The 7088-nt window shown below is 43.8% G+C and overlaps 1 protein-coding gene across 2 annotated transcripts in view; it reads left to right on the forward strand.

Annotated features, from left to right (window-relative positions):
• Window positions 1-7088, forward strand: part of NPC1 (NPC intracellular cholesterol transporter 1) — a 1151083-nt gene that overhangs the window by 372767 nt on the left and 771228 nt on the right. The window lies entirely within an intron of this gene.

Genomic DNA, 7088 nt, shown 5'->3' on the forward strand with positions numbered 1-7088 from the left:
TTTCTCATAGAAAACACTGGCTTTGATGAGGGAGAAGGATCCACACCCCACCCCCAATTGCCACCTGATGTCGTCTCCTTTGGGAACATCCTGGAAATCTTCAAACAGAACAGTGGTTTGTCTTCCCAGTTTCCTTCTTAAGAATCTGTGTTCCTGGAGGCTTGTGGGGCTGGCAGATCTACGTCTTGAGTGACCCCCCCCCCCCTGGCAGATTAACATTGACCTGGTTTTCTGCCAGGCTTGGAAGGAACCGGACACTGTTGAGCCCATTCCCAAGCACCCAAACTAGTTCTTAGCTCCCCTTCAGATAGACCTCACTGGAGCAAGGGGAATCCCAGTTGATGCCAAAGTTGTGACATCTAAGAAGGAGCTAGCTGAACAAAGCTCCTCTGTCGATCCACCGAACAGCAAGTCCAGAGCGATGGACAGATTTGGAAACAGTGTGTATGCTTCAGCTACATTCACACTGAGATCATTGAACTACGTGGCACACTTCACTCATTTGCAGAGAGGTTTGACCAAGGAGCTTTCCAATTCTCTGAGTCCATGTCTGTAGATGACGTCAAGAAGGTCTCTCCTCAACTGGCCACTCTTTTTTTGTCCATTTCCAATGCATTGATGAGGCTGATCTCCCAAGCATGGAAGGGTGCCTTGCGAGCAGTTGATTCAGGCATAGCCATTAGGAGACATACCTGCTGAGGCTATGGCACTTCATGGAACCCTTTAAGGCATCATTTGTTAATGTCCCCTTTAATGGCTCCTCTTTTTTCGGGCAGTGAGTGAAAGATATGCTCAGCTGCAGTGAGCAAGAGGGAAAGATGGTGTCTGCCACTGGAAACAAAGTTTCTAACCCTCAATGTACATTTCTCTCGGGGGACCTTTTCAGGGCTTGCACTGGGACACTTCCGCCAGAGGCAGAGGAGGAAGTTTCAGGGGAAGACTGACGTCGACCCAGAGGCAGAGGGGGTCTCCAAAACCAGGGCTTCAGAGACTCCTTATCTAATAGGCCATATCAGTGTTCTGAAGCATTGCCCGACTGTGGTCATTTTTCCTTGCAGATAGATGCCTGGACAGACATTGCAAGAAATTCATTGTTGCTAAAAATCATATCCAGAGGTTGCTACATACCATTTTTCCTTCCATCTCCTCTACAAAGAAAGAAACTCTCCAGCATTCCACCCAGTGAGAGGGGAGTATGCAGCTCAGAAAATACAAAACCTGCTACAAAAAGTCATCTAGGAGGTCCCACCCAAACAGATAGGATTCTGAGCCCTCCAGCCAATAAAATTACATGTAGAAGTTTCAAGTGTTTCCTCAACCTCCCAGTGCACTAGATGGAAAATCCACTGACCTCGTGATGTGAAAACAAGTGCTTGCTAGTGTGTAAAAATACACTAATTTATCCAACAGCTACCTAGATAATGAATTCAGAACAAGTAAATCAGTAGAACAGGCAATGAGAGTCAAAATGCTTTTTTTCAATATAAGGACAAGGAAAGGCAAATTAATAATTCAAGATAGCAGCAGCAGTATAGAAAGGGAGGAGCTTAATGAGCTCAATTTACATTAGGATTGGCAGCTTAAAATCAGGTTTAAAAAGCAGATCAACGAGGCGGAGAGTGGGTGGGAAAAGCTGTCAAGGAATCGCCAGTAGTGCTTTAGTTTATGCAGACTTGAAATCTTCAGAAAGAGACAAAGGCCCAGAAATTCACTGTGTATTTAAGTATCACTCGAGACAATTTAAACAATGAAAAAGCATATGAAATGTGCAGCCTAGATAATTGAAGCGTCTGTCTCTAACTCTCACGTAGAACAAAGGCATCAGGCCAAGCAGATTTCTTAAAAGAAAACAAAATGGAGCAGGTAAAACAGAAAGTGGCACTATCAGTCTTAATGGTCTTACATCATTGCATGTTGTATGGGGATAGGGTATGGATAGGCATAACAAAGAAATCCCTATAGCAGCAAGTGTGGCACTGAATTGGGCTGCTCCAATGTCCTGTGTAACTACATGATAAACTGCAGATCAGGTCCTGGGGTTAGGTGATTCTGTGCATGTGAGATTGAGGAGATGCACCAGCTGCATTGAGGTTAAAAAATCTTTTAAAAAATAATCTGTTCTGCTCTGATGAGCAAGTTTGCTAAATGGTTTCCTTGGGTAGTGGTTGCCCTTTACTGCAAAGACGTTTAGTGTATTTTCATCAAGTCAGTAGGAACCTCTTACTTTTTCCTTGTTAAACTGTTAGAATGGTATCCAAAAATACATAACATTTTTTTAATGGTAGTAGGAGACAGTAAGCCTACTTAGGTTGCCATTTTAAATGCTTTTCTGCCTCCCTTCCATCCCTTTACCTTTTTTCCACCTGCTCCTTGCCTTTTTGAATGAGTCTTAAGATTGTCTGTTCGCCAGTAACTTTAGATGTTCTTCATGTTTCACTGTTGCAGTCATTACATTTGGGTTATCTGCTAGCCCTCAGTCAGCGTGATTATCAAAGTCTTGGGTCCTGCGTCGGTTGCTGTCTCATCTTCCTTCTGTCAGGTAGTCAGGGGTATAAAGCATGCAGCCGACGCTATTACATCAGTCTTTCTTTCTGTGTGGTGCCCGAAGCAGTTCGCAAGTCGGCCGACTCCTGAAATATTCGTTTTCCAGTGTCAGAAGCAAAGTCTTCAACTAAAGCCAAGTACCCTGTTGGGGAAACATTTTCTTGCTCTAAACCGTTGTAGGTAAAAGTCAGTAATTGTATTTCTAGTGGAAAGCAAATACCTCATAGATTTTCATTTGTACTGTATTCCTTGCCTAGGCCATGACCAGGAAAGACGTACCTCGTTGTCGGTTTTATGCCTTATTTAAACCACAAACTATTTGTCGTCGGTACATTTTCGCTTCTAAATATTTTGGCACTCTGTTCAATTATTCAGATATGTCTTCGGTAAGCCACCCGACTACTGACATTCTGTAAAAACGCACAGGTAAAGACAGAGACAGGCCGCCTATGTCCAAAGCTGCCGACGATGCTTCTTCTAAGCTGGTCGCCAGTTTGCCGGTACTCAGTGAGGTACTTTCGCAGCCCGATACCTGCTACTTCAGATTCGCAGACCTCTACTGAGACCCATTCGGAGTCCGATATGCTGCAAGATGCTTCAACTGTGGAACCTGTGGATGTGTCTACCTTGGATGGGTCCGGAGCCGCTGTGCAGACACCGGCTTCTGAGGGTGTATTCAGGCCTACTGACTTGCATATTTAAACTGATGCCATCTTCTTCTAGGCCTAAAACTCGAACCATGCCTAGGAAACAGACGCCCAGACCGCATGGTCAGACCTCTATGCCTAAAAAACAAATGATAAGAATGGCTGAAGACCTTATTACTTTAATCAGGGGAAGCCAACCTTCCTCCTCTGAGAGACCTAGGACTGAATTTGCTTGTGATACTTCTGACCAGGATTCTGAAATTTCTGTCTCCTCTGATGACCAGGATTTATCCTTATCTACCTATGAGGATTCTGATGCAGAGGACTCTATTCCCTATGCTTCTCCCCCAGAGGATTTTTCCTTTGGTGAAACCTTGCATACTCTTAGGGAGCATTTTCACTGGCAAAGCCAGGGTTACTCTGATTCTAAAAAGAGGCTTTGAGATTTCTTACTCCTGCCCCAGCACAAGCCTTTAGCTAACCCTCCTGTTCTGGACATTGTTGACTATGCCTTTTCGGAATCTAGCTTGACCCCTGACACTTTACCTCCTGCTCCCAGAAAACCTGACAGATATTACAGGGTTCATGATTCTCACAAGTTCCTTTTTAAAAATCCTACTGCGGATCCTGAGACCATTTCACAGGGACCCAAGGTCATTAAGGCTACTACTGCCAAAAATCCTACCCCCTCTGATAGAGATTCCAGGGTGCTGGATAGATGGGGTAAGAAGGTATACAACTCTGCAACCTTGGCCATCAGGGCCTTAAATTGCCAGTTTCATAAGCATCAGCAGCATATTATTGAATTGCTTAAACAGAAAATGATGTTGATTCCTGATTGTGCTGAAAATAAGGATGTACAGGATTTAATTCATTCTGCTGAACAGTTTGGAAAACATACTTTGCAATGTGGTTTTGATTCACTAGAGGCATCTTGCAGGGCTGCTGTCACTGGGTCTGTACTTAGGGAGGCATGCTTGGCTTAAGGAGCAATCTTTGCCAGATCATGTTAAAATCAAATTGCTGGACTCCCTTAAATCAGGATCGCCTGTTAGGTGACAAAGCATAATGAGTTCTTAAAAGGATGGAGGAATTAGACAAACTTCTGAATCATCTGGCATTTGTACAAAAGGTGTTAACTTGTCTGGAGTACACCATAAATGGAAAGAAATCACATCTGGTACACTGTCAACAAGTTATATTCCTGGGAGCAAGCTTGAACACAACTTCCCAGATGGTTTCCTCATGCCAGAGAAACCTAATTCATTTGACAACTTACTTCAAACTAGTGGCCGCAAAAACCCTGCTATCTGCAAGGCAAAAATACTGCAAGCCTTGGGGTTCATGGCCTCGTGCATTCTACTAATTCCATATGAAAGACTGTATATGAGGAAACTACAATGGTATCTAAAAAGCCTATGGTGTCAACATTCTCAGGATCTAGAAGCAATAGATCCTATCATACCTTGCCTATGGTTAGAGTTCCTTTGGTGGTCAGAGGCCTGCCACCAAAACAAGGACTGCCATTCACTCTACACCCTGCTGCCCAAACCCTAACAGACGCATCAGACTATGCATGGGGGGCTCACCTGGCAGGGAAGTGCATTCAGGGTAAATGGAACCCAGGTCAAATGCACCTTCATATCAATCAAAAAGAAATGTTAGCTGTACAGAATACTCTGACAGCCTTCAAGGACCACATTCTTATGTGGTACATAAGCGGTGGGTACCCATTCTTACCCCCTCTGCCAACCAGCCATGGCTCTGTGGAACACAGCCTTGAGCTACCAAGTGCATCTACAGGCTCAATTCCTGCCAGAAAAACTAAATACACTGGCAGACAAACTAAGAAGAAATCTCGTGGACCCACACGAGTGGAAACTGGAACCACAGACTTTCAATATGTTGATCAACAAATGGGGGAGCCCAGATATAGACCTGTTTGCCTCCCCCCAGAGTTACCAATTTGACAAATTCTGCACAAGGGCTCCTCACAAACAAGCTTGGAAAGTGGATGCTCTGTCCTTCAGCTGGGAAAATCCATCAGTTTATGCCTTTCCTCCTCTGCCTCTCCTCTCCAAAGTACTACTAAAGATCAAACAGGACAAACCAAGGATAATATTGATTGCACCAGACTGGCCACCCCAACAGTAGTACCCCCTCTTGCGCGGTGTGTCACAGCTGGCCCCATGGCACCTGCCTCAGACCCCTACCCTACTGTCTCAGCTATAGAGCCAGATTCTGCACCCCCAGCTTCAAACCCTGAACATGACAGCCTAGCTAATTGCCTAATCTCTCCATTACCATCCCTCAGTAAACAAGTGTTGGATGTAATTTTGGAGGCAAGGAGGCCTAGTACTAGAAAATCTAATGCTGAAAAATGGAAAATATTCTATGCCTGGAACCAAACTCAAGGGATGGCCACAGCAGTGCCCAATTTACTTCAGATTCTTCAGTAGTTAACTGAGATACTTCACAAGGGCCTTTCCTTTTCCTCTATTAAAATTCACGCCTCAGCCATTTCAGCTCATTACAACACAGAACCACCCCTATTTTCTCATCCACTGCTCAAGCAGTTCCTCAGAGGGGCCAAAAACTTAAGACCACCAAGGAGAGCCCCAACTCCAGCCTGGGACCTTAACTTTGTATTGGAAAAACTCACTCTTCCTCTTTTTGAGCCAGCTGCAAGTGCAGAGTTAAAATTCCTTTCTTGGAAAACAGCTTTCCTTTTAGCAATCACTTCAGCAAGAAAGGTATCTGAATTACAGGCCCTTATGGCAGTGGAGCCTTTCATCATCTTTCTTGCGGACAGGGTGTCCCTCCAGACCAATCCCTCTTTCATGCCCAAGGTGGTATCCAGTGTGGCTCTTAATCAGTCCATTCATTTGCCAACCTTCTTTTCTAATCCACAGAACAAAGGGGAATGGATACTGCACTCCTTAGATGTGTACAGACTACTTAGATGTTACTTGGATAGGACTAAACCTCCAAAGGAAATCTGAACAACTGCTGGTGGCATTTGCTGCAGGGACAGAGGGGAAGGCCATTTCAAAGCAAACCATTTCTAAATGGATAGGCCATTTCTGCTATAAGCACCATGGAAAACCTATCCCACAGGGGATTAGAGCACATTCAACCAGGGCTGCATCTACCTCTACAGCCTTTCTCAGAGGTGTCCCTACCAGAGATCCTAGAAGCTGCTACCTGGAGTTCTGTACATACTTTACCAAGCATTACCATTTGCCAATTTTCTCTAAATCCAGAGCTGGCTTTGCCACTGCAGTCTTGCAGGGCCTTATAGCTGGTTCTAATGCTATCTAAATTCCTCTTCCCATCCTTAGCTTTGGGAATCTACCCAAATGTAACGACTGCAACAGTGAAACACTAAGAACATAGTACAGTTGTGTACACTTATCATAAAGATAGATGTTTGAGCGTATTCATTGTTTTAGTCCAGGTTACCCTCCCTCCAGCCTCCTGACTTCTTTTGGCTATACGTCTATTCTCCTTTACTATACTTAAAAGCTTTTTGGTGTATTTGCTTTTTTGTTGGAGGTATAACCTTGTGTGTATATCTATGTATGTATATGTATATATATATATATATATATATATATATATATATATATATATATATATGTATATATATAAAAAAACACCAAAAAACAATTCCAGCACAAAGCAGGAGAGACGAGCAGCACGTAGCTTAAATATAAGCTTTTATTGAGTAGTACACAATCCCCAAACCGGTTTCGCTACTAGAGCGTCATCAGTGAGTGCAGAATAACATATATCACGCATATTTATAACGGGGAAATACCCCGCCCCCTACTAACGTTCCACAGTGTATCCTGAATGCAATAATCACACACATATACTAAAACCAATGCATTGGAA

Source organism: Protopterus annectens, chromosome 3.part0, assembly GCF_019279795.1.
Source record: "Protopterus annectens isolate FY-2018-M chromosome 3.part0, PAN1.0, whole genome shotgun sequence".
Lineage (NCBI taxonomy): Eukaryota > Metazoa > Chordata > Ceratodontiformes > Protopteridae > Protopterus > Protopterus annectens.